Source organism: Zalophus californianus, chromosome 1 (assembly GCF_009762305.2).
Source record: "Zalophus californianus isolate mZalCal1 chromosome 1, mZalCal1.pri.v2, whole genome shotgun sequence".
NCBI classification, from domain to species: Eukaryota; Metazoa; Chordata; class Mammalia; order Carnivora; family Otariidae; genus Zalophus; species Zalophus californianus.
In genome coordinates, this window is record NC_045595.1 from 156,455,959 (window position 1) to 156,482,515 (window position 26,557).

The window sequence follows — 26,557 nt, forward strand, 5'->3', positions numbered from 1 at the left end:
TGATATCAACTTGGTTAGATTTTAGTTCTTTTATTTCTCCAGAAAGGATTCTCTAGTATCTTCCATGCTTTTTTCAAGCCCAGCTAGTATCTTTATAAACGTCATTCTGAACTCTAGTTCCGACATCTTACTAATGTCCATATTGATTAGGTCCCTGGCAGTTGGTACTGCCTCTTGTTCTTTATTTTGAGGTGATTTTTTCCATCTTGTCATTTTGTCCAGAGGAAGATAGATGAATGAGAGAACAAAATGCTAAAAGGGTAACAACAACCCCAGAAAAATATACACTAAGCAAATCAGAAGAGACCCAAAACCAGGGGAAATAAAAAGGGAAAGAAAAAAAAAATATGATCAGGCCGGTGTATAGATCAGAGCCACACACTAGATTCTGAGCGTATTTTGGCCTGTTAGATGAAACTGCCTCCCAAAATTTTAAAGAAATAAAAATTTATATATGCACAAAAATAAGGGTAGATACAATGAAGAGATGATATATGACCGTAAAGATGAAAATTACAAAAGATTTTATAAAAGGAATTGGTAAGATAAGAAGTTGGTTGTAAAAAGAAAGAAGAAAAATTAAAAAAAAAAAAAAAGGGAGAGAATGTGATCAGACAGGAGACTAGAACAAAGCCATACACTAGACATTTAGGGCATATTTTGGTCTGTTAGAAGAAACTGAATCCCAAAATTTTAAAGAGAGAAAAACTTATATATATACAAAAAATAAGGTTAACTACAATGAAGGGATAGAATATGACTCTAAAATTGAAAATTAAAAAAGATTTTAAAAAAAGGAATTGATAAGATGTTGGTTACAAAAGGGAAAAAGAAAAATTAAAAAAATAGAAAAAAATAAAATTTAAAAATTAACTTTCAAAGACTAAAGAATATTGGGGAAAAAAACCATGGCTGGAGTTCTGCTGTTCTCATTGATTGGTAAACTTGGTCTTGGCTGGCTGTTCTTGCTGATCTTCTGTGGGAGGGGCCTGTTGCAGTGGTTCTCACATGTCTTTGCCAGAAGCAGAATTGCCCCGCCCTTGCTGGTCGGGCTAACTAATCTGCTCGGGTTTGCTCTTGGTAGCTTTTGTTCCCTGCAAGCTTTCCGTACAGCTTTGGAGGATGAGAGTGAAAATGGTGGCCTCCCAATCTCTGCCCCGGAGGAGCTGAGAACTCGGGGCCCCACTCCTCAGTGTGCCCCCAGAGAAAAGCAGTCAATCACTCCTGGCTCCCCGGTCTCCGGCCACACTCCGTGCTCACCCGGCCTGTGACCAAGCATTTCTATCTCTGGCACACGATCCCGTTTGGAGTCTCCAAACCCAGCAGATCCCTGCAGTGTGCTCCTGTGCTGCTTCTCCTGGGGGAGGAAGGGGAGTCTCCCCGAATCTGCTGCTTGTTGGGTCCCTGCTGGAAGAGCAGTGGCCCGACTGTGCCACAGATCACGGTTTATGGCAACTCTGAGCTGAGAGCCCACTCCCGGCTCTGTCTTTGCAGCCAGCTTCCCTGCTTCGATACCTGGGAGCTCTGCCACACTCGGGCACCCCCGGTCTTTCTGTGACCCCGAGGGTCCTGAGACCACACTGTCTCAGTGAGGGTTCCACCCCCCCCCCCCCGCCCCACTTAGCCACTGGAGCAACATCCTTCAGCAGAGCCGACTTCTAAAAGTTACGATTTTTGCTCTGCTGCTCTATCACTTGCCAGAAGCGGCCAACGGAGGCCCCCTCCCCCACCATCTCTCCTCCCGAATATCACCTCGGATTCACTTCTCCCATGTCCTACTTTCCAGAAAGTGGTTGCTTTTCTGTTCAGATAGTTGCTGCTATTCTTTTCTTCGATCTCCTTTTGGGTTCGTAGGTGTTCAGAATGGTTTGATCCCTATCTAGCTGAATTCCTGGGACCAAATGAAATTTAGGTCTGCTACTCCTCCGTCATCTTGTTCCTCCTCCTGCGTTTTGGTTTCTAAGGCAGACCCACTGTATGGATGACAACTTTGGGGGAAATATTTATTATAAGGTATAGGTTATAACTTGAATTTGAAGAAGAATCACAAACAAAGAGACCAACTCAAACCTTTGATAAGATTTATATAATAAGAATTGGTGTTGCCTATAACTACTTCCTCTGACTTCTGTTTTGTGTTTGTTCAATTTAACAGTCTAAACTAGATGTTACTTTTCTGAGGCCTGTAGATATAATCTCACAAAAGAGAGCATATTTTTTTCTGTTTCATACATTGTCACCATCATCTTCTTGAGGTTGCTGTCATTTATAATAAAAGATGTACCTTAAGGGAAAAAAGAAACACCGAGGTAGGAAAAATGCTGCCATGCTTAGTCTTGAAGAGATTAAGAAAACAAACGTATTTGTCCTTGATGTATCCATAATTAGTTTCAAAAGACAAGATTTTGAATAGCAAACAGTGTGTAAGACCCACATATGGCAGTCTACTCTGTAGATTAGCAACACCAAATCAGATGAAATCCAATGTCAATAAAAACCACTAGCACTTTATATTTGCCCAAATATAGTTCTGCCATATTTCTAGAATGAGTTCAAGTATAAATAGCTTACAAGTATGTTTTCCCATAACATCCAGTTCTTTGCTTAACATAGAATATATCATATTGTAATTATTAATTTAATTGTCTTTACTTCTTGGGCAGAGAGCCTATTCTGTCTTAACCACCATGATATCCAGTGTAGTCAGCATAGTTCAAAATCTGATATGCAGTAGGTCCTTGTATTAGGTTGAAAGAATGAATGGATGTATTCATTAATGGATGAATTTTCTAAGGGGCATTATTATTATTTTATTTACTGGCTGATTGCCATTACAGAGACATATACATCAGCTAATAGCCAGCTTTTCATATATATTAATACTTTGAGTTGGAAATGCCTTTGATGTTTATGTCATTCATTCACAGATATTTTCACATGTATTTGTGCATCATTCAGTTTCCAGAGCAATAGTATAATGCTCTATTTTCACACGTTTAGATTAATTATTATCAAGATTGAGCTCAAATATAGCCCCCGTACTAAAAGTATCTTGATTCTTCTAGCTATAAGTAGTTACTTATTCTCTGATCTACCACAGCACGTTATCTAGGACTCTTCTATTGAACTTACTTTCAGACATTTGCCATGGTTTGACAGTCTGATTATATTTGTACCACACGTTGCGCTTAGTTCCTATGACTTGTTAAGTGCTACATAGTAGATTCTCAAATACTTGTGAAATTTTTAAAAAAGAAAGTTATCGTTAAAAAAATTTACAAAACTTATAGAAGTTTAAACTTCAAATGTATTTTATGCTTACTGAGAGCATTTGTCTCTAGTACAGAGGTCAGGGATCCATAACAGCCGGTCACTTCTACCTCAACACTTCCCTCCATTGAGTCGGAATATCTCTGAGAGCTTTAGCTCTCCTGTTATAGTATTAACTAGTTAATTAACTAGTTAAGTCATTCATTCAGTGACTATTTTACTAAGCAACTATTGAACAAAAATAAATGGAACAATTTTTGTCCTCAAGCAGATCACTGTATAATCGAAGAAAAAAATGTAAACAGATAATTACATAGTAGAAGGTTAATTGCTTTGAGACATGCATAAGATACTGTGGTCATATAAATGGGGCATTCACTTGTCAGAGAGTCAGCACCTTCACTTTTTTCTGAGAGTGTTCTCTCATGCTCCCACAACATCAGAAGATATATGCATTCTGCTAAGCCTCCCCTGCTCCCTCATTTTGTCCTTTGCCTTTTGAGAATCACCTCTCAGTTACTTTAAGCCAGAACCAAATGCAGCCTTTTAGCTTATTCCTTTCAAAAGGATGATAATCCCTGTCTCAAACACATCTAAGCAAAGTAAACTGAGGCTTTTCCTCATACTATTTCATTATTCATACTGAGATGGAATATTGGCATAAATTAAGTAAGGCAACACATTGAAACACAGAATACTTAACAAGTCTTATTAATGAAAATACTCTTACCCCCTGAAAATGTTTAACAGCCTTGTATACATTAGTAGTAACAGCTATTTATTGAGTAATTAGTATGTGCCAGTCCTTGTTCATTTATATGTAAAGACCTGTGATTCCAGAGTCACTACAGTTCTTTTAAATAGTTGCTACTGTTATCCTAATTTTATTGGTGAGAAAACTGAGGCACAGAGGAATAAACTTGCTCCTTGCTCAAGATCAAGTAGGTGACAAAGCCAAAATTCAGTCCCAGGAAGTCCGATTCCAGAGTTTACACTTTTAACAAGTTTACATACTCCTCAGTAGCAAGTATCCAAATTAAAATTTATCCTTATACAACACTAAAAAGTATTCACCTTTCTCTGTTTTTATGGGATAATCTTTATTTTAAAATAGATTTTGAACATCGTCTTTGTGTTTCCCTTCAGTTTGCATGTGCTGGGGAAGTGAGTGGTGATATACAGTATAAATGAATCAAGAGTTACGATGTTAGAAATATGGATCATGCTTGCTTATTTTTGAGGAGTCATGTGATTCCAAGAGATAAACCTGTCTACACTGTTTATATGTTAATAATCTAAGCAATTCTTTTAAAAAAATGGATGCTACCATCTTTGTAATATATAAGCCAGTCTCCAGCAAAGACCTGGATGCATATTAAAGAATGACTCTCTGCTTAGTACTCTACTCCATGAAAAACCCCTTCTCTTTTCTTTTTCCTCTCTCCTTCATTAACCTTCTACTGTTAAGTCTTTTTCTGCTTTTCTATTCATGTAACAGCCATTTTGTCTCAATGCAAATCTTCAAATAGGATTTATTAAAACACTCACATATTGTTTCTTCATCTGTAAAATGAGGCATTGGATTAGATGATCTTAAAGTTCCCTATGGGAAGACTGATCTATCTGTATATTTGATGAAGATCCCATTTTATTAAGGAAAAAAATACATTAATCTATAACCAAGACACATCATGACAGTCATTGATGTAGAACATTTTTATCCAGAATTTAAAGTCTGATTTTCTTCATTATGGATTTTTTTAAATTCACTAAACAGCTTCAAAGAAAAACATATTAGCTTTACTATTTTGTGTATGTATGTAATTTGCCTGTGTACAAGGGGCTGTATAAATCTACCCAATTTGAAGATCTAAGTACAGAATCAAGGGGTGTTTATTGGAAAATTTATACTAAGTAACTGATAATCTGGGACTTTGAGTAATTCAGGTCCCAGGAACATGATGACTAAAATACTAGAGACGAGTCCTTGTCCTTTTAAAAGTTACCCAAGTGCATCTTATATCTTCCTAAATGTCCTTGATTCTTGATTTTTAAAGCCCGATTCATCTCAACCATTTCCCCACTGTAGCAAACTATCACACTAAACCCATCCTCCTGTATTTGTTATGGCACAGTATATTTGTTATGGAGCAGTACAGATTATTAGCTTTCAGGATTATAATAAATGCTAAGGGAGTTAAGGTACTTTTGTATTAGGATTTTTAAAAATCCTTACATGTTTGATCTCTTCAGCCCTCAGTGTTTTATCACAAAGTTTGCAAAACCAAATTGGCCAATCCCAACTGATCTTGGCCATCCATACACCTGTGCCTTGAGTTATATGCCAAGTAGTTACTCCTTAAGAACTTACTAGATATTGTAGAGCTAAGGGGAAATAGTTAAAATTTTAAAAAATATATATATATTGCCTGCTCTTTAGGATCGTATAGAAACAGGCGGGGTGCTGATAAATGAGAATGTTAACAATTGCCTTCTGTGTTGTCAGAGGTTTAATAAGTGAGTGAAGAGCAATTGTGGTTATATGGTACTGTGAAAACCTGCACTATACTCAAAACAAAGATATGCATTCTCTTCTTCCAAAGATAAGGTGTACGTAATGTTAAAGCAAATAAAACAATGAGACATGGGAGTATGAAAGTGGAATTTGTATTGATTGCACTTCACTCCAGATTACGAAACTCTGAAGTCCTGAGACCTTGAACTGCCTCAGGTCAGGACACAGCTAGTAGTGGTAGCAAATGGAAAACAGCAATGCACTGAGAATCTCATTATTGTTGCCTCCCCAAATGTATGTGCATGGGGATACTACTGGTTTCTTTAGCCTCCTGGTAGTTTGAATGCCTTGGGATATATTTCTTCAGTGCAATAGTTGTATTAATCATCAGATTATCATTTGCTTATTTTGTTAAAAATTAGATTTCTTTCTCTTTTTAAGCCCATTGTCCAATGAATGCTCTGTGGTAACTATATGAAAGTAGCAATAAATAATGACAATCTTTTACATATTCAGTGTTTGGAGTGTTATCCTCAAAAGGGGAACTCAATCTCTATTTGCTTTTTAAAGGTATTAGAGAACAGAGTCAGCATTTCTATTTAATTTTCTCAGTTCTGCTCATTTGCTGATTGATCTAGAATCTCTTCAGGCCCTCCAGAACTTTATTTCTTCATCTGTATCAGTGGTCTACAGACGTCATGTTGATTATGAAGATTAATGATTTGGTTGTTGAAAAACCCAATAGCTGAAAGAATCACCAGAACTGAGGCGTCTTCCTTGTCTTTTTTAATGATGCAGCTTCTACAGATTTTTTCTGATGATCTAGAAAAAGTGATAAACTGGGTGATTTGGTCACACAACAATCATTTTGCTATTGAACTTTTCGAGATTTAAGTTATTATTTTAATACATATATTTAAAAATTCTTGGGTTTAGGCACCAAATGATCTGGGTTAATCTTTAAAAATCTATTGTCTTTTGAATAGCTAAAGGAAAGTTACCTCAAGTGCTGACAGAGGATGTTCATTTTGATAGTATAGTATATATGTGCCAAATATAGTATATGCATGCCAAAGCAAGGGTCACTGAAATTCACTGTACTGGCAATTTAGGGAGAAAAATGACTGGTAATACATTATATATAAACATTTATTTTAAAGGGAAAATATGATAGACTTGTCCTTCTTCATAAAATATGCAAATATGTATTAGAAAATTGGAGCATTTACATTCACAATCCATACAATCTGTTAAATGCCCCCATGTACTCTTTTTGCCCTATTTACTTTCACTTATGACTTGCTGTAGATCAAGAGTTGTCTTAAGAACTCTAGCATCCCTATAAAGAATTTTGACTTAAAGTCTTGGGACCCTATTTTCCACTCCTCCTTGAACCCAAGACTTTGGTGATTTCAGGAATGTGCCCAACAGTGGGGTCTTGAAGTTACCCTCTGTTTTCGTTTCCCCATGGCTATTTGAACAAATTATGACAATGTTGGTGACTTAAAACATCAGAAATTTATTCTCTCAAATTCTGGAGGCCAGAAGTCCAAAATTAGTATTGTTGGGCTCAAATCAAGATGTATTTCTTCTGGAGGCTCTGGGGGAAAATGCACGTTCTTTCTTTTTGCAGCTTCTGATGACTGACAACATTTCTTGGCTTGTGGCTGCATCACTTCAGTCTCTGCCTCCATGCTCACACTGAGTTGTCCTCCCATGTCTGTGTGAAATCTCCATCTTGTAAGGTTACATGTGATAACATTTAGGGCCCATCTAGATAATTTCTCCAGCTCAAAATCCTTAACTTAATTATATCTATAAAGTCCTTTTTTTTTTTTTCCATATAAGGTAATGCTCACAGGTTTCAGGGATGAGGATATGGACACCATTGTGGGGAAGGGGCATTATTCAGTCCAGCACATCATTTTTACCTGTGCACCTACCTTCCATTTCCTGCCTTTCTCCCTTCTCATGTCTACTAGCATCCTTAGCCAGGCCAAGAAAATACAAGAGATGTCCAAAGACTTTACTTTCCTGGCCACTCTTTATACTTACTACTTCAGATAGAACAACTGGACAAGTAATATGACAGATCCAAGTATTAATACTTTATAGGATTAGGTAAGACTAGGCCCGTGAGCAGTGGTCTGCAGATTTGTATATTTTCTTTGACACGGTTCACATAATTTCCATCTTAATTCTAAGGACACTTGCCTAAGGAGACCCAGTCTGCCTTCCTCAGTGTTAACCTTCCTCCATCATTGTGCCTAAGGCAAGGACATCCCAACAGCTCAATCAAATGTCAATACCCTGTCACACTCCATTCAGGAAAACTGTATACTGTAGCAGTGGGTCTTGAGTGTTTATTCTTATGCTACATTAATGAAGAGGGACATTGCAGAAAGGTGGCTGTGGGGAAAACATCTGGAAGAAATAAATTTCCTAGGATCAAAGGGCTCCGTGTGCAGCCCAGAGGGTCCTCAGGGTGCTCCTCAGAGCAAACAAGCAATTCTCTTGATGAGTCACTGCAATTTTTTTTCTGCCAAAACCCAACATGTGTTGCAAGATCTCAAGGAAAGGGGTGGAGTAAGGAGAGAGAAGGAAAATTAAAGAAGGAAAAGCAAGTGATTTTAAAAAGAATTTAACCATATGAATAAAAGAAATCCTCAACATTGTATCACTTCTATTGCTGCAGAGTAAAATGAAGTATAACAAAATAGTTTTTAAAATGCAGACCAAAACCAGCGGGCAAAGAAGGATGTTGGCGAAGAATACAACACTCTGAAACAACATTTTTTTTTGCTCTAATACATGAAAACTGGCAGAGGAGGGTGAAGCCCAGGACTATGTCCCAAACCCTAGCCAGTGGCATTTTACTGAGGAAAAAAAGTTACTTATGAATCAGTACAGCCATGCTTTGTTCTGCATGAGTGTTTTAATAGAGCGAGTGTAATATAAGGATCAGGTGGGCTCGTGGGAATGGAACAAAAGGTTTTGTAAAATTAAAGCAAAATAATTATAGCTCTAGGTGCAAAGCGAGCATACTCCAGCAGTTGATAGCAAGGACCTGCTCAGAATGGAGAAGGGAGGGAGCATGCTGGAAATTTTTTCTATTTTTTTTTCATTCACTAACAAAGGCTTTTAATAGGTAACAGTTGTAAAGCATCTTTGAAAGTAATTAATGCACCCACACAAAAATTTATTAAAATGAAAATTTAAGGAATTGTCTAAAGTGAATTAATTAACAAAAAAAGAACATCCTGCCTTTCTTATTTTTTAAAGGAGGAGAGAAGGTTAAGCAAAGCAGATTTTTGTGAGATTGGATTTTAAAAAGTTCCTGGTTTATTTAGTATCTGAATAGCCCTAAAAAAAAGAGAGTTGGCAGGATTTATTACCCATCACCTTTAGAAATATTAAATTGGGACAGACATAAAATGGGGATTAATTTGCTGTATGTGAGCCTCAAAAGTCCCTCAAAATTATGATATTTCCTTATAAAATGACCAAAGTTTTTAATAAGTTTTCGCAGGTGTGCAGGAAGCAGAACATAGTGTTCACAAGTGGAGGGAGGTGTGTTTTTTCCCTCCACTGGCCTTCTCCATCCTGCATTGCTCTTAACCACATCAATATAACTGTGCTTCCTGTTGTGGCCCATGGAATACAAAGGGAAAGCTGCACAGTGTGTTGTTAGTAATTTTTAGTATATTTTCTGTCTCTACAGAAAAAAACAACTGCATTTATCCTGTTTCTATAAGAATTTTTAATCACTATATTTGTTTTTGTCCTATTTTCTTTTGTATTATTTCATACTGTGTTATAATTATAAAGTAGGATACGTACAACCTGCTGAGAATTTACCCTTTACCATGAGAATCATTTCTAGTTGATTATAAAAGTATCCATTTTCAGCCTGTTGTTATACCTAAAAGAGTTTTAGGTTATGACCTTGAGTAAATCTTCCAAAGTCATTTTCTAAACCTACCATGCTAAAAAAAAGTCATTGGAAATTACTGCCTTTCTTTTTTGTTTGTTTGTTTTACAAACAACTTTATATATTTATTTTTTATTATGTTATGTTAATCACCATACATTACATCAATTAGTTTTTGATGTACTGTTCCATGATTGTTTGTGTATAACAACCAGTGCTCCATGCAGTACGTGCCCTCTTTAATACCTGTCACCAGGCTAACCCACCCCCCACCCCCCACCAATCTAGCAACCTCAGTTTGTTTCTCAGAGTCCATAGTCTCTCATGGTTCATCTCCCCCTCCGATTTCCACCCCCCTCATTTTTCCCTTCCTGCTATCTTCTTCTTCGTCTTCTTTTTTTTTTTAACATATGTATTATTTGTTTCAGAGGTACAGGTCTGTGATTCAACAGTCTTACACAATTCACAGCAGTCACCATAGCGCATACCCTCCCCAGTGTCTATCACCCAGCCACCCCATCCCTCCCAACTTCCCCACTCCGGCAACCCTCAGTTTGTTTCCTGAGATTAAGAATTCCTCATATCAGTGAGGTCATATGATACATGTCTTTCTCTGATTGAGTTATTTCACTCAGCATACCACCCTCCACTTCCATCCACGTTGTTGCAAATGGCAAGATTTCATTCCTTTTGATGGCTGCATAATATTCCATTGTATATATATACCACAATTTCTTTATCCATTCATCTCTCGATGGACATCTTGGCTCTTTCCATAGCTTGGCTATTGTGGACATTGCTGCTATAAACATTGGGGTGCACATACCCCTTCGGATCCCTACATTTGTATCTTTGGGGTAAATACCCAGTAGTGAAATTGCTGGGTCATATGGTAGCTCTGTTTTCAACTGTTTGAGGAACCTCCATACTGTTTTCCAGAGTGGCTGCACCAGCTTGCATTCCCACCAACAGTGTAGGAGGGTTCCCCTTTTTCTGCATTCCCACCAACATTTTCGTTTCCTGACTTGTTAATTTTAGCCATTCGGACTGGTGTGAGGTGGTATCTCGTTGAGGTTTTGATTTGGATTTCCCTGATGCTGAGTGATGTTGAGCACTTTTTCATGTGTCTGTTGGCCATTTGGATGTCTTCTTTGGAAAAATGTCTGTTCATGTCTTCTGCCCATTTCTTGATTGGATCATTTGTTCTTTGGGTGTTGAGTTTGATAAGTTCTTTATAGATTTTGGATACTAGCCCTTTATCTGATATGTCATTTGCAAATATCTTCTCCTATTCTGTCGGTTGTCTTTTGGTTTTGTTGATTGTTTCTTTTGCTGTGCAAAAGCTTTTTATCTTGATGAAGTCCCAATAGTTCATTTTTGCCCTTGCTTCCCTTGCCTTTGGCGATGTTTCTAGGAAGAAGTTGCTGCGGCTGAGGCAGAAGAAGTTGCTGCCTGTGTTCTCCTCTAGGATTTTGATGGACTCCTGTCTCACATTTAGGTCTTTCAATCATTTGGAGTCTATTTTTGTGTGTGGTGTAAGGAAGTGGCCCAGTTTCATTCTTCTGCATGTGGCTGTCCAGTTTTCTCAACACCATTTGTTGAAGAGACTGTCTTTTTCCATTGGACATTCTTTCCTGCTTTGTCAAAGATTAGTTGACCATAGAGCTGAGGGTCCATCTCTGGGCTCTCTATTCTGTTCCATTGATCGATGTGTCTGTTTTTGTGCCAGTACCATACTGTCTTGATGATGACAGCTTTGTAATAGGGCTCGAAGTCCGGGATTGTGATGCCACCAGCTTTGCTTTGCTTTTTCAGCATTCCTCTGGCTATTTGGGGTCCTTTATGGTTCCATACGAATTTTAGGGTAATTTGTTCCATTTCTTTGAAAAAAGTTGATGGTATTTTGATAGGGATTGCATTAAATGTGTAGAGTGCTCTAGGTAGCATTGACATCTTCAGAATATTTTTTCTTCCAGTCCATGAGCATGGAACGTTTTCCATTTCTTTGTGTCTTCCTCAATTTCTTTCATGAGTATTTTATAGTTTTCTGAGTACAGATTCTTTGCCTCTTTGGTTAGATTTATTCCTAGGTATCTTATGGTTTTGGGTGCAATTGTAAATGGGATCGACTCCTTAATTTCTCTTTCTTCTGTCTTGTTGTTGGTGTATAGGAATGCCACTGATTTCTGTGCGTTGATTTTATATCCTGCCACTTTACTGAATTCCTGTATGAGTTCTAGCAGTTTTGGGGTGGAGTCTTTTGGGTTTTCCACATAAAGTATCATATCATCTGCAAAGAGTGAGAGTTTGACTTCTTCTTTGCTGATTTGGATGCCTTTTATTTCTTTTTGTTGTCTGATTGCTGTGGCTAGGACTTCTAGTACTATGTTGAATAGCAGTAATAGTGGACATCCCTGCCGTGTTCCGGACCTTAGGGGAAAAGCTCTCAGTTTTTCGCCATTGAGAATGATATTCGCTGTCGGTTTTTCATAGATGGCTTTTATGATATTGAGGTATGTACCCTCTATCTCGATACTCTGAAGAGTTTTAATCATGAAAGGATGCTGTACTTTGTCAAGTGCTTTTTCTGCATCTATTGAGAGGATCATATGGTTCTTGTTCTTTCTTTTATTAATTTATTGTATCACACTGATTGACTTGCAGATGTTGAATCAGCCTTGCAGCCCAGGACTAAATCCCAGTTGGTCATGGTGAATTAATGTACTTTTAATGTACTGTTGGATCCTATTGGCTAGTATTTTGGTGAGAGTTTTTGCATGCATGTTCATCAGGGATATTGGTCTGCAATTCTCCTTTTTGATGGGGTCTTTGTCTGGTTTTGGGATCAAGGTAATGGTGGCCTCATAAAATGCATTTGGAAGTTTTCCTTCCATTTCTATTTTTTGGAACAGTTTCAGAGGAATAGGTATTAATTCTTCTTTAAATGTTTGGTAGAATTACCCTGGGAAGCCATCTGGCCCTGGGCTTTTGTTTGTTGGGAGATTTTTGATGACTGTTTTAATTTCCTTAGTGGTTATAGGTCTGTTCAGGTTTTCTGTTTCGTCCTGGTTCAGTTTTGGTAGTTCATACATCTCTAGGAATGCATCCATTTCTTCCAGATTACCTAATTTGCTGGCATATAGTTGCTCATAATATGTTCTTGTAATTGTTTGTATTTCTTTGGTGTTGGTTGTGATCTCTCCTCTTTCATTCATGATTTTATTTATTTGGGCCGTTTCTCTTTTCTTTCTGGTAAGTCTGGCCAGGGGGTTATCAATCTTGTTAATTCTTTCAAAGAACCAGCTCCTAGTTTTGTTGATCTCTTCTACTGTTCTTTTGGTTTCTATTTCATTGATTTCTGCTCTGATCTTTATTATTTCTCTTCTCCTGCTGGGTTTAGGCTTTATTTGCTGTTCTTTCTCCAGCTCCTTTAGGTGTAGGGTTAGGTTGTGTATTTGAGACCTTTCTTGTTTCTTGAGAAAGACTTGTATTGCTATGTACTCTCCTCTTAGGACCGCCTTTGCTGCATCCCAAAGATTTTGAACAGTTGTGTTTTCATTTTCATTGGTTTCCATGAAATTTTTTTAATTCTTCTTTAATTTCCTGGTTGACCTATTCAAAAAAAAAAAAAGAAAGTTAAAAAATTAATTAACTTTGAAAGACTAAAGAATCATGGGGAAAAAAACATGAATTCTATGTGCAGTATTCCCCTAGCACTGGAGTTCTGCCGTTCTCGTTGATCGGTAAACTTGGTCTTGGCTGGCTGTTCTTGATGATCTTCTGGGGGAAGGGCCTGTTGCAGTGGTTCTCAAATGTCTTTGCTGGAGGTGGAATTGCCCTGCCCTTGCTGGTCCTGGCTAAGTAAGCTGCTCAGTTTTACTCTCGGGAGCTTTTGTTCCCTGCACGCTTTCTGTACATCTTTGGAGGACAAGAGTGAAAATGGCGGCCTCCCAATCCCTGTCCCAAAGGAACCGAGAACTTGGGGCCCCACTCCTCAGTGTGCCCCCAGAGAAAAGCAGTCAATCACTCCTGGCTCCCCGGTCTCCGACCTCACTCTGTGCTCATCTGGCCTGTGACCGAGCATTTCTATCTCTGGCACATGACCCCATTTGGTGTCTCCAAACCCAGCAGATCCCGGCAGCGTGCTCCTGCACTGCTCCTCCTGGGGGAGGAAGGGGAGTCTCCCCAGATCTGCTGCTTGCTGGGTCCCTGCTGGAAGAGCAGTGGCCCAATGTGCTGCGGATCACAGTTTATGGCAACCCTGAGCTGAGAGCCCACTCCTCAGCTCCATCTCTGCAGCCAGCTTCCCCGCTCTGATACCTGGGAGGTCTGCTACACTCGGGCACCCCTGGTCTTTCTGCGACCCTGAGGGTCCTGAGACCACACTGTCCCAGTGAGGGTTCTACCCCTTGCTTAGCCACTGGTGCAACGTCCCTCAGCAGAGCAGACTTCTAAAATTTCTGAGTTTGTGCTCCACTGCTCTATCACTTGCTGGTAGCGGCTGATGGAGGCCCCCTCCCCCACCATCTATCCTCCCGAATATCACCTCGGATTCATCTCTCTGCTCGTCCTACCTTCCAGAAAGTGGTCGCTTTTCTGTTCAGAGAGTTGTTGCTATTCTTTTCTTCGATCTCCTGTTGAGTTCATACATGTTCAGAATGGTTTGATCCCTATCTAGCTGAATTCCTGGGACTAGATGGAATTTAGGTCTGCTACTTCTCTGACATCTCGCTCCTCCCCACCCCCCAGCAATTATTGCCTTTCTTCTAATATTGTTCTGTTCTGTTGAGGCCACAATCTGGCTTTAGAAAAAAAATGTGATTAAGAAAGAAAAATAATTTTGGAAGGTACTTTGAAAAATAGCTCTGGTGATGCCATATAAAAATACAGAATTGTAATTTTGAACCTGATTTCCTTTAAATGTATGGTTATAAGACAACTCATGTAGCACACCCTAGTATACATATAGTCTGTGAATTTTGGACATTCATTTTGGACATTTGCTTGGATTTTCTTTACCTTCTTTTCATTGTTTCTTAAATGACCATTATCATCTTGTCTTTATAAACCCTTGACTATTCTAAGATTTATTTTCACTTTTTAAAACTATGGATTTAGTTGGTATGAGTAATGTAGCATTATTGGGATAATGTTCTTGCCTGTGAGGAAAAGGCATATTTGTGAAGCGTCTTGGTGAGGACATTTGGCACTAAGTAGATATACACACTTCATGATCTTTGTTCTTCAGTCCTTTGTTATTTCACTTTCTCTAAGGATGTGACTATAAAAAAGAAAATTGAGAAAAGAATGTGTTCGTAGTATACCAAGAACCTATGGTGTTTGTAATAGTGGTTCCTGTTCCAACTCTTTACCATATAATTTTAAACTATTGTATCTATTGGTTATTGAATTGGAATGGTATATTTCTTTTCTATTGCTGCTATAACAAATGACCTCAAATTTAGCAGCTAATAATGGCACAAATTTATTATTTCACAGTTCTGAAGACCAGAAGTTTGGGTTGGCTCAACAGATTCCTCTGCTCCAGATTCCATGAGATGAAAATTAAGGTGTCAGATGGCTGGCTTCTTAAGTAGATGCTCTGGGAAGAATCTGCTTCCAAGCTCATTCAGTTCCTTGTGGTAGTAGGACTATGATCCCCATCTCTTTATGGCTGTCAGCAGGAGGACATCCTTTGCTTCTTGCACACAGGTCCCTACATCTCAATGCCAGCAAGAGTGCCTTGAATCACACTTGGAATTTCTCCGGCTTTCCCCTCCCCCCCTTTTTTTCCCCAAATTCCAGCCAGAAAATGTTCTCTGCTTTTAAGGTAATTAGATTGGACCTATCTGGGTAACCTAGGATATTCTCCCTATTTTAAGGTCCACAATCTTAATTATATCTGCAATGTCCCCATTTCCATGTAGTGTAATGTTTTGCCATGTACTAGAAGTTCTGGGTATTAGAGAGTGGATAGTTTTGGGGTGCAATTATTTTGCCTACTACAGATGAATTTTAGAAGAATGGGTCACCTCTATTATATATTTCTAGATATATTTCTAGAGTACTCTGAGTATTCTTTTTTTGCTCTAGAAGTAGAGGAAAAGTCTCAGTATGAACACTTACAAAATCTGTTAGTACATTTTCTCCTAACAGCTTAAATATTGATCCTTATATATCTCATGGAATTTGGCAATAGTGGTTTTTTTTTTCCATCTGATAAATAGAACACAAGAAACCAAGTTGACCATTAGGAACTGAGCTAAACTAGAGCTTGTGGTACAGATTTTATTCATGAGCGCCCTTTTATTTTCCACAAAGCATGCTAGAACCATAGTGGTAACCCAACTGGGAAAGGGAAGTAAGCCAAGATTGAGTGGGAAATGGGATTACTGAAATATTAGTAGAGATGTTTTACATGGAGGGCTGAGATAAATGCAGTTATAACTTGCCAGGAAATAGGAAAATCTCAAGTCTCTCACTGATATCTAAAAAAGTGTGCTCTGGTAAGTGCAGGCATGACACAAGGCAGAGTGAAATTAGTCAGATAGATGGCAGCACTTCAATTCAGGGATTGGCAAGGTGGGCTAAGGACATAGTGGTAGGAATCCCAGTTAAATAAGGACCTCATTTTACAGCTGTAATTAAAGAGGGAGGTTCTAGCACCCCAGGAAAAAGAGACCAGAAATAAATCTTTTGATAAGTTTGAAGAAAGGACTAAGAAGATCAAAAGGAAACAAGGTCAAAGGAAGGTAAGGGAGAATAACTGGGGACAAGGTTCATCTACACTTAATATTTTTGGGGGTGCCTGAGTAGCTCAGTTGGTTAAGTGTCCAACTCTTGATTTCAGCTCAGGTCATGATCTCAGGGTCGTGAGATCGAGTCCCATGTTGCCTCCATGCTGAGTGTGGAGCCTGCTTAAGATTCTCTCCTCCCTCTTCCTCTGCCACCCCTCTTCCTGTTCACACATGCACACACACACACACACTCCGTCAAGAAAGAAAGAAAGAAAAAGAAAAATTCACAATTTTTCTCCAGGTGGGTTCTGATATCTGGGCTCTTAAGACAGATTTGTAAATTATTTGTCAACATGTGCCACTACTGAATGCAAGATTAATAATAAAGTGCAAGTTTAATTTGACAGTATTGTTTTCTAATAGGATAACTAAATACACATTGGTTCCCAGACACACAAGCCTGGACAAACACATAGACATGTATCCACTGTAGAGTTTACATAACATATTCAGTATACATTTAAATATATCTATGTGCACCTCTAAAATAGCTAATATACTTTCTGTTTCATTCTATTGCATCCAACAAATCCTGGTGTGGGAAATAAATGGCATCGATATGAACTCATTTGAGGGTATATAGCATTTTCCTTATTTTCAGAGTAAGACAACATGGGTGCCTAAGTGAGTTATGTGTAATGGACATATTTGAGTGAAGTATAGGATAGTAGAAAAATCAAAATACTGGGGTTCTAGTCTTAGCTTTTCCACATGTTACATATGTGATACTAAACATGTTATTTAATCATTTATAGCCTCTGTTTTATCATTTATAAAATCAAAATATCACTCCTACTTACTTTCCAGTGTTGATACCCAAATCAGATGAGCTGAAGATACCCTAAGGCATTTAAAGATTATGAAATAGTATGAAAATTATTATGTTTTAAACAAGTATCAACAACTCTCATTACAGTTTTGCATGGTCTTTGTCTTCAAATATATACAGTCTAATTAATATGTTGAAATTAGTTTATTATTCTTTTTTTTAATTTTCATTGCTAAATCTTCATGTCATTTCTTGTATGTCTGGTGAGTTCCTATTCACAATATTAAGTAGCCCTGGTTTTCAATGCTATTGTATATATGAGAGCTAATGTTCAAAATCAGGACAGTATTACATGTCAGTGCATTACCAAAAGCAATTAATAGGGAGGAATGTAAAATTAATGATTAAAAACATGCAAAATCACTATAATATTATATATCTTGCTTTATGCTTTTCTTTATTTTTGTTAAATAGTTCATTAGTGAAGTCATAATTTTCTGTGTTCTAAGTTCCAAAAATAATGAAGATAGAAGCTTAAGAGTTGATTTGGGGACAAAAAGTTGGCACCTTTTTTATGTGTGTGTTGGTTGGTTTTATTTCCCATTTCTCCATGTCCCTATCCTCACCTATGTATTTTGGCTTGGTCCTAATTCTAGAGCCAGTGGTTCTTTACATTGAACTAATGGATGGTTGGATTGTAGGGATCAGTTCAGAGTTTATATGAACCCTTTGAAAATATATGCAAATATACTTTACATATATGTATATGAATATGTGTATGTATACTTTATATGCATTTATAAATAAACGTACCCTTTCTTTCTCCCTTGGAAAGGTTCATAACTTTTTATTCTCAAAGGAGCACATGAACTTAAAAACACTTGACCTACTGTATTACAAATTTTATACCTAAGTGAACATTAATTGAAAGGAGAAATTTTCTTCCCCCATTGCCTTTTCAACTATCCCAGTTGTGTTCCAAACATTTGGATCCGTGAGGAAGGAAGGAAGGAAGGAAGATTAGAGGGCCAGCAACTAAGAAAGGGATGAATGAGTACCTCTATTAGTGACTTTCTCTCTCTTTCTTTCCTTCTTTCCCACTTTCGCATCTTCTTACTTTCTTGCTTTATGCTCAATCACTTGATCATTTTCCCTTCCTTCTCTCCCTCTTTCCCTCCTTCCCTCCCTCCTCCGTCTCTTCCTTCCTTCCTTCCTTCCTTCCTTCCTTCCTTCCTTCCTTCCTTCCTTCCTTCCTTCTTTCCTTCCCCTTTCTCTTTTCAATTACTCTTCTTCAGAGGAGAAAGCTTAAGTAAGCATTATTTTGAGTAAAGGCCAAAACCACTTTTTTTAATGCTGTAACATTCTCTCTTTGCTCATCCCCTTCTCATTTCTTTTCCCATTGATGTGAATTTATTCATTTTACTACCATCTCAGTTTGGAGAGCATTCTTTCCTACCCACCAGAAGTAGTAATGCTCTGCAGAAGGCATTTCTATAGCAGAAATCAGTAGAAAGAAAAGGTAATACCCACATAAAAAATATCCCTCACCTTCCTTTTCAACATTTTCGCTCCCTATTTGAACATCATTATCTAAGCTAAAATTTCCCCAATGAAAAAATAAAACAAATAGTTAAATTGATTTGTGAATTGTTTAAAATAGAAAATAGATTAAATTAAACTGTAATTCTTCTATTTAATGATATAATTGGGTTATTTTTGAGATGTGGACAGGGCCAGCTCCAACTTCTATGAAGAATAGAAAAAGATTACAGTTTTGACCATCCTGAGTAACAACTTCCTATTACCATAAAGAGTGAATAGCTCTCGTCACTTTTTTATCTCATCCAAGAACATCTCTGTACCATCATTAATGTTTTTTTAGAGAGAATGAGTTTGGGAAAGAAAGAAAAAGATGATTGTTATTATGGATTTCTGTTGGCAGTTGAAAATTTGCTGTGCAGAGTTTTCCCTGCACCCTGTTCTTGTAGGATTTGAATTTTGCAGTTGGATTGACTTGGCTGTCAAAAAGTCAAGTTGATTTTTATTTCCCCAGATTAAGTTGATAATTGGCTGAATAAAATGTTAGGAACAATTAGGAGAGGTAAGATTCTAAAGCCATTTAACACAACAAACAAACTTTATGGGACTATTTTGTCCTTGTCCATTTTTTATTTTTATTTTTTGTAACCTCTCCAGGGAACACATTGTATAAAGTTATACTTTCCTGTTCTGTGAAGTATTTCTTCCTTGACCTACCTGCCATAACTGCTTAGTTTATACTTAAAGAGAAAAAAAAAGTTTCCATTCCACAATTGAATCCTTTTGAAGAAAAATTAGGTACAGTCTTTCTTTTTCACACAAAAGCATTCAGAGCACTAGTTTTAAAGAAAGCTTAATTCTTGGGCTAGATGTTTTTGACTCTTCCTGCTCAGAATACAGGAGGGCTACCACCTCTTGTCTTTGTTACCACCTCCAGGGATTTTTATAATTTTCTGTGCCCATTTCAGATTGTTTACTCTCAATATCAGCTAACCTTCTTTCATATTCCCTCTACTATTGTTTCCACTCTTCCTCCTTACCCTTCCTTTGCCTCAGTTTTCTTATTTTTCCCCAGTCTTCCTCATACTTAGGATTGTCTGTCTTCTCATCTGCATGAACGTCTCTTAATTTTTTATCTAAACTCAAATTCCATTTGTTAATAGTTCCCTTCTATGTAGGCAGCCTCTTCCATACCAATAGCTTCTCTTGATATCCATTCCACCCTCATTAGGCTATGTATTTTAAACAAATAAATAAAAATCAGTTAATATTTATCTACCTTACTAGTTGAAATGCTCATTACAGGTTAGGGACTCTTTCTTTGGTGTCTTCTATAGAGTATGTATCGCTTTGTCTTTTTAGTGAAGGTAGCAACATTTTGTTGAATTAGCAAACATTAAAAACTGTACATTCCATGTATATTAGTGATCTAGTTGCCAAACATTAAAGGATTTATTTATTTAAAGCATATTAATGACACTTTTTCTGCAATCTTATATTTTTTTAACCTTCTTAAACAAAGTGTTCTGAACATGATTTGATCATCACGTAATGATCCCCCAATCATCATTATTGTATTAGTTTCCTAGGGCTGCTAAAATAAAGTACCACACACTGGGTGCCTCAAACAACAGAAAGGTATTGTGCCTGAGTTCTGGTGGCTGGATGACCGAGATGAAGGTGTCAGCAGGGTTGGTTTTACTGAGGGCTGGGAGAGAGAATCTGTCCCATACCTCACACCTAATTTCTGATGGTTTGCTGGCAATCTTTGGTGTTCTTTGGCCTATAGAAGCATCTCCCTGATCTCTTCCTTCATCTTCATATAGTGTTCTCCCTTTTTGCATGTCTAGATCCAAATCCCCCCCTTTTACAAGCATATCATTTATATTGAATCAGGAGACCACCCTTCTCCGATATAACCTCCTCTTAACTCATTACAGCTGCAATGACCCTATTTCCAAATAAGGGCACATTCTGAAGTACTGGGGGTTAGAACTTCAACATACAAATTTTGAGGGGACAACTCAACCCATAAGAATTATGAACATTATATTTTAATGTAAAGCTCTACCATATTGATTTGTGAGAGATTCAATTATATCTCTTCATTCAGAGATACAGGGTGGTTATTGCTTGCAGTTATCATTGGGCTTTCTTCCCATTTAACATGAATGGAGAGTCCCAATAACTGTTACTATGTATTAAGGAAGAATATATTGGTTCCAAGGTAAAGTCTCACTGATGAGTAAAGATGAATTTGGGCAATAGTGTATACTTTATAACATCCTTTTAAGTTTTCAAGGGCTCTATTTTCTCTTTTGTGGGTTGTCGACCATGTTAAATTGAGACAGGCCTGTAAGTGAATATTGAGCATGTTGGATAATTGAGGTATTAATGTATTATTTTCTCACAACAGATATGAAAACTAAAGAAATATATCTGATAAAAAAAGAAATATTTCTGATAAAAGTACTGGAAATTGAATTATCTTGACTACTAGTTGCCCGAGATTTTACCCATTAATGTAGGAAAATCACAGTTCTACTTAGAATCCTGTAAGGTATGAAATCTGAGTAGAAAGGAATTATGCTTTTGTGTGATTTGTATAGTATCTCTCATAATGAAAACATTCAATAAATATAATTCTAGCACAGAATTATGTTGATGTCAAATGCTGTGAGTGGGTAAGGAAATGAGCACATTTAGTTTTTAACAGGTAGTCTTCCTAAGCAGGATGAGGGGCTTGCACCCCCAGGTGCAGAACTACCAGGAATGGCCCATGTGTTTCTCAGGGCACCATGCTGATGAGCCACCCATTGTGGCAGACTCCAGTTTTGGCAGGCATAGCCAAATCGGCACTTTGATCCTTGGAGTGGCTCCTGCTACAGTGAGTGCCTCTGTTTAGTTTGCCCCTCCCTTTGGTCATTACTGTGCCCACCTGGCACTATAGGACAAAAAAATGAGAGGTGGGAGGGGGGTTGTGAGGGGACACTTGAGAAACACAGCTCTGCCAAGTATGAAAAGCTGCTTAAACAGTTTGGGTTCTACAAGCACATGTATAACATTTCTGCCAACCCATTAGTGAATACATTTTATTTTCTATATCATTGAGCAGTCTGCTAAAAATCACTTTCCTTGATTCTGTTTTCTCATTCCTGGATTCTAAGATCTACCATAAAATGCAGCCACACAAATAAAAGGATTTCTCCCATTCTTTTAATAGTCTTGTTTCTTAAGTATCTGAACATGCTTGGAAACATTTACTTTATTTTATGCCTCAGTATTTTAAAATCAATTTCTCTGCTATATTTGAAAATCAGTTTTGGTGGCTTGATGATATTGGTCAAAATTTTTACATTGTATGAAATTTTTGTTGAAAGTTTTAATAGATTATACAGTAGTTTCTCCATTGCAGTACACTAATGGAAAATGTAAACATGACTACACCCATTTTATAGCTGAAAAAGTAGAGACAGTGAGGAGCTAAATATGTTATTTAAGATTGTACAGGGTGTTAGTGTCTGCCAATTTGATACTGGTAGTATCATTCAGATATTCTGGAATTTAGGGTTTTAGCTTATGCTCTGTGAGATGATCAAAATATTGGATCCACGTTATCTTCATAATGTTATTTGGGTAACATAGATAAGAAGACAGAAAATTGAGGGGTGCCTGGGTGGCTCAGTTGGTTAAGTGTCCAACTCTTGATTTCAGCTCAGGTCATGATCTCAGGGTTGTGAGATCGAGCCCCACACTGGGCTTTGCATGTGGTGGGGAGTCTGCTGGAGGATTCTCCCCTCACACACTCTCTCTCTCAAATAAATAAATAAGCCTTTTTTAAAAAAAGAAGACAAAATTGAGACATAGGAGGATATTAAATGACTTGTAGCAAATCACATAGCAAGGTCACAGGAAAGCTGATAAGATCTTGGACTCCTTCACTCTGTGTACTAGCCATGACTAGTTCGCTGACCAGAAACATTTTTCTCCTTCAGGAAATCCCAATTTTCACATTTGTAAAGGTTGGGGATTTTCACTGAGAAAGCAGTGCCTCAAGGGATTAGGAACTTTTGAAAAAACTCAAGGTTTTTAACCTCAACCTAGTACAGCCAAATATATTGATCAACATTTAACAATTTCAGAATGTTAGAATTCTAAAATTCTTGCTTAGACAGAAATCTAAATTTGAAACTAAAAGTAAATCATCTTTCTCCTCCTTCATTATTTAGTTATCACTTAGTAAAACATTTAGGTATTAGGTATTTATATATGTGTTCAAAAATGCATAAGTTTGTAAATTATAAAATATATGGGATTTATTTGGGGAAAGGTTATAAAAAATAGCATCTACTTTGAGATGTTTCTGTAATAACTTCCAGTTGTCATCATTTTTGACCAAAAGATTAAATTTCTTATACGAGACTAAAGACTCAAGCAGTTAGTAAGGAAGCAGGGACCCAACCAGACCAAAATTTTACTAAGTCATTGCTACCAATCTAGAGAAAGAGCACATGAAGTAGTTTTCCATACTTTAACTTTCTACCAATTAGGATTTCCAGTTGAGAAATGAGCAGATTCTAAAAAGCTCTGGCTGCCCAGGTTAGTATGGCACAGGCAGTCTCTATCCTCATTAACTCATCTGCTAGTTTTCCCATACAAACCTGATCTCAGCCAGAGGCCATAGTCTAAGGACCAATAATGCAGGCTCTAAGCATTCCCTTATCCCAAAGAAATCCCCAAAGGAGAAAATTTATATACACATTCAAGTAAGTGAGAGCCTTCGTGAAGCCCCTCCATGAAATACTCTGTGTCACCTAGAAACAGCTTTATCACCATCAATAAATACATGTTCCAATAATATTTGCTCCAATAGGGCAGGAACTGGAGATGGCTGGACTTAATTAAGGTCCAAGAGAGAAGAAAGTATGTGGAGAGGGCATCAGAGTCCTTGGAGTTGGAGAATGCTGATAGTTATCTGAGGAGAGTGAATGGTTGTGCTGAGTGCTGGCTTCCCTGGTGAATGCCAAATAGGGTTTTCCATCTCCATGAAATAAAATGTAATATTGTATTAATCACTTGGAAAAGTAAGAATTTTTTTCTATTGTTAACTGGTAAACTCCCATGTCATCTATTTTTCTGTCAGCTGTTTTCTTAAATAAAACCATTCAGCTCTATTATAAACATTCTCAAAGGAAATTCTGCCAGATTACCAACTCCGATGTGCATTAGTAAGACTTATTTACATTTATTGTCTAAGGCAGGCTTAGTTAATGTATGTGTTATTTGGTCCAGAAATAGTAAATCTTAGTTGTATCTGATAAGCTTTAACTCTGGATACTTGAAATGCCATATATTGTACACCTATTCAGGGCTAGTTTCTATGCTATGTACCTTATGTAAATTATCTCCTTTAATTTTCCCCAACAAAACATTTTAGAGATGAGAAAATTGAGCCTCAGAGTACCTAAATAATTTGGAAGGATGTACTGCTAGTAAGTGGCCAAGCTAGGACTCGAAGTCCTCTCCCCTCTTTTTAAGCCACTCACTCAATCTGCTTCTAAAAATGGAGAAGATTCTGAATTACCTTCTATGAGTCTATGGCGTTTTAATAAGGAGAAGGGGGATGCCAAAGCATGTGGTTTTATGGTGCTAGTTTTTATCACACAAAACATGCCTGATTCAAGCTTGTTGTCAATTAATCTCTCAGTGCAGCCCATGAGCCTGTTGATATCATAAACACTATTATCTAAGTCTTATTTTGTGAGACATGCCTCACAGTAGGTACAGTTTAACTTAATTCTCAAATTAACCTCAAAACCACCTTAATTTTGCTAGATTAAAAATAATAACCTAAGCCTACATGTGACTATATAACTATAAGGTAATGGAACTGATTTTTGGTGGGCATTATTGGCACTGGTCTGGTAATTTAGAATGAATCCACATAGTGCATATCCATATTCACTACCGATGAGTTTCATAATCTGTTAAATGGAGATGATACTAGTACCTACTTCATAATATCACTGTGAAGATTAAATGAGATAATATATATAAAATTCTTAGATCAGTTCCTAACAAATAGTAAGCACTCAATGAGTAATAACGATTACCATATGTGAACATTACAGAAATAAAAACCAAACAATTACTGGTAGGTACTTAATACATAGCAAGTGCTCAATAAATATGTATTGAATGGATTAATACATTGTATCAGTTCTTTAAAATGGCTATGTGTTACTTATCTATGGAGAATGCAGTATTTGGCCTCACACTGTTGAATTTAATACAAAATAAGATGTTCAATGTCATTAAGAATTATGCACAATTTGCAGGCGCATTTATTGATTCTGAAAGAGCCTTTTTGGGGGGTTGAGGGTATCATTTATTTTCCTCAAGATTTTCATGCTTTTTGTGACTAGAGTTATATGTGTGACCACTAAATGGATATAGATTTTCCCCTTCCTTTAATGGTCATGTAGATATGATTTATCTTATGGTACAATGAAAACAGAAGCTGTACAAGTATGTACAGTAAAAGAAGATAAATGGCCTGTAAGGAACAAAAAGGCAATGTGTGTCACAAATGCTTCCCACTTGTCTGGCCCAACTGAAACTCACTGAAAGTAACACACTGAAAGTAAGAAAGACATATATTGTCACTGTTTGTTCCAGTCCTGGAGATGCTGCATACTTTTCTGATGACGTGCAGATATTATAGTTTGGGGGAGCATTTTTTTTTCTTAGGAAATTTATTTTGAAATCCTGAAATGTTTGCCGTTATGGATCTGAAATTGTCATGCTCTAAATACCAGTTTCTAACTGGTCGTCTAATTCCAGTAAGAGTTTTAGAAAGGGTTTGAATGTTGCCTCTCCCTAGAATATTCTTCCTACCAATGATATTCCCACTCTACCTTCAGAAGTAGTCCAAGTAGCTCTGCCTCCTACTTTTATGCATATTTGTGTCATTGCTCTTGCTATATAGTATTCTTGTGTTTTCTGCTTAGCTATGTTTTTTTCTCCTTTTAGAGTCTAGTGACTAAATTGTGAGCTTCTTGAAGACAAGGGCTGTGTGTTTGTTTTTAACCTCTGGATACCCAGTATTACTTAGTGGTTCCTAGAATAAAGTCGGTATTCAATAAATATGTATCCAATAAATTAATGAACTTGCAATCATACACACACACACACACACACACACACACATACACACACATGTTAGATCAGGGTCATGAATAAAATTTCCTATGTGTGTTTCTCAACTGCTTATGAATGTTTTAACTTGCTTATGAACAGATTGATATGTTTCTGAGTTCTCGAGTCACATTGAGGGGAATTTTCTAATCTTTGAAAAAAACCTGTTCATACTCTTTGTTTTTACTCTGAGCATTTCTTTTGCACATGGACGCAAGTGTGCTGTCAAGTACTGATTACTTGGTTGAACCACACAGACAGTGTTACGAATCTTTATTTTTATTTGCATGCTGTTTGGTGGTGTTGTTCAAGCAAATTATCTGTATGTTTAGAAAAAAAATACATGGATTGTGTCATTTCACTGGAAAAGTCTTACTTCCATAAAAAATTCTCAGCATTTAATACAGTGGTTGGCATATAGTTGGGATTCAGTAAATGTTTGTGGAATGCATGGACAAATCAGCCATTATTATTAACTGTTTTGAGGATGAGGTATGAGATTTCTTTTAAAAAGACAAAATGAAATGCCCAGCAGGATA

General features: G+C 37.2%; 1 protein-coding gene across 7 annotated transcripts in view; it reads left to right on the plus strand.

Annotated features, from left to right (window-relative positions):
* The window catches only part of LOC113916432, a 729,899-nt gene that overhangs the window by 324,073 nt on the left and 379,269 nt on the right, over positions 1-26,557 (plus strand). For 2 of the 7 annotated variants that reach the window (XR_004819962.1, XR_003517939.1), the window contains one exon: positions 15,216-16,598. The exons of the other annotated variants lie outside the window; for them this stretch is intronic. The gene's annotated coding sequence lies outside the window, so the exon portion shown is untranslated. Of the gene's footprint in view, positions 1-15,215; positions 16,599-26,557 lie in introns of those variants that run through there. 7 annotated transcript variants of the gene reach the window in all.